The sequence below is a fragment of the Capsicum annuum genome, chromosome 4 (genome assembly GCF_002878395.1).
Source record: "Capsicum annuum cultivar UCD-10X-F1 chromosome 4, UCD10Xv1.1, whole genome shotgun sequence".
Classification (NCBI taxonomy): Eukaryota; Viridiplantae; Streptophyta; class Magnoliopsida; order Solanales; family Solanaceae; genus Capsicum; species Capsicum annuum.
This window is the reverse complement of record NC_061114.1, coordinates 12699362-12701877: the sequence shown is the minus strand read 5'-3', so window position 1 is coordinate 12701877 and position 2516 is coordinate 12699362.

Here is a 2516-nt window from a genome sequence, read left to right as displayed (position 1 = left end):
ATGATGTAGAAGTGTGCCCAAGGTGATGTGAGGTTGCGGTAAATTTTATTTTTAGGCTATTACATGTTGTGTGTGGCTAGTGGTACCGCTGAGTTTCTAGGTGGAGAAAGATTAGTTAGAGGTTATGTGGTGTTCTAAATAACCAAGTTAAGGAGTTTGGATTCATAGTGCTGAGCCTTTTGATATGAAATTGATTCTCATGGTAGTGAGATATAAGTTAGGAGTCGCTATATTGTTATGCTATGATGGATGTAGTATGTTTCATCAAAGGCTTATTGATCCATGTTAAATGCTAGAAGCTAAGTTTGACTTTCTTTTAAGATTGAGCTAATACAAATAAGAGTTGAAGCACTAAAGGGTGTGCACTCCGACTATGGGGATAGCTATAAAGTCTTGAAGTTAGTAAGTGTGCAAGTATTATGTGATGACTATTGAGACTATAGAAAGATAGGAGTTTGTCTCAGAAGATAGTGTTGATAGTGGGTTTTCCACTTCCAGGTGTAATCATTCGGGTTAAATCCTATTGCTTACATGTACTATCGTATTTGAGACCCCAGAGTGCAGTAAATAAAGTTAAATTTAAAGTCTAGTAAGGGATATCTCAAACTTAAGATGATGGCTTCAAGCAAAGGGGGAGATGATAGGACGAATAACCAAGTCAGAATCTCATATTCTAGTAGTGATGTCAGTATGACATGGATCATTAGAAAGTGAGGGTAAGACTTAACCCATTCTTACCGCAGTATTTTTTAGTTATCCTAATACCTACCCATGCCTTACGTTTCAGTTCCATGATCGTAGTTCGTGTTCATGCTTGTGATAGAGAATCACTCTTCCAGTCCCAATAGAATTCCAGTTCATTCAGTAGTGGGAATCATATTCCATGTGTTATGAACTCCAAGTTGAGGTCATGTAGCGCATGACTCATGTACTCACGCTTCATAGTGTTCTCAGTTTCCACAACTCATGCTATACTCCTTATGATTGATGAGATTCAGCTTAATGACATGTATGCCTCAATTAAGATCACTTTAATAAATCCCTGATGTTGATTTGCTATTCGTCAAGCCTCTGTTAATTGTCAACTCTCGTATAATATCCTTCAATGCTTCAAGGTTTTATGTTCTAAACTTTTAGTGACTCCTCCTTATGTAATGATAGTGGTGGTGAGTAAATGTTTCTTGTGCATGAAAGATCATTGTATGCTTGTTAGATAAGTCCATAAGTGGGAAGTAAGATTGGGGCTAAGAGTTTGACGCATGTGATGGTTAGTTGAAATTTGTGTGTGTATGTTCTTGAGGTAGTGCATGGGAGTTGTATTGATAGTGGTTTAGAGAATATGTGAAGTATGCCTTTATGGGTGTTTTCCTTGAAGTTCATATGAGGTTATAAAGATAGGCTTGAATTGCATGTTTTGTTTTAAGTGGAGGAGCACAATATGAACTAATGAATCCATAGTAAGAATTCAGAGTTGGTCATTGAAGTGGTAAGGCACGTTATGCTTAGGGTGTAAACTTTAAAAATATATAGAAATACTTATCAATTCCCCTGTGAGAATTATAAGTTGAATCGAGTGAGTATGATATTTAAGGGGAAATGTATAGTTGAGGGAGTATTCGAGAAATGTGCTAAGCTTGAAAGTAAGAAGTTGCATTGCCGAAGGTGTAATACCCTGAAAAATCAAAAAAAATATTATCACCATGTTTCAAGCTCATGCATAGTAAATCTTGGTTCTTTTATAGTTTTATGAGAAAGTTCGATGTATATTAAGTCTTCAAATAACTCCCAGCTATCATACAAATCAAAACATTTCTTATCGATTGAATTCTTGGGAAGGATATTGGTATGGTCAAATTCAACTACCATATCTCTCTTTATTCTTTGAATTTCTGAGCTCATGACCCACCAACATATATATAATTGAATTATATATCCAATGATACCAATTTTGCCTAAATCCGATGTCGGAGCAAGGAGTTATGACTTTTTTACTCCAGCATGTTTGGCTGAGAAACAGTGACGACATTTTGTGACAAGCTGTCACAAACGTGACGGCCTATCACCAATGTCGTCAACCTTAGCCAGAAAACCTTTTTGTGATGACATTTTGTTACAAGACATCATGACCGTGACGGCCTATCACCAATGTCGTAAACCTTAACCAGAAACTCAAAATTTCACCCTTTTTGTGACGATAATCCGTGATGGCCTATCACCAACTTGACGGCTTGTCACGGATGTCGTCTGCAATATTTTTCCAGCAATTTAAGGGCATTTTAGTAAGGGTATTTTGGTCTTTTACCTTCAATTCCCATGACTTATAACCCCCAAGGAGCGTATTATCTCTCATTCTCTTTAGTTAAACATCTCAAAAAGCTCTCTCATACACTCTCAATCAAAAGATTAAGGTTTTCTCTCAAGATCATCTCCTCAAGAATAAGAACATTCTCTCCCAAAGGGGTTAAACCCTATTCAAGAAAAATCAAGAACAATACTAAGGATTTCTTCAAGAACAT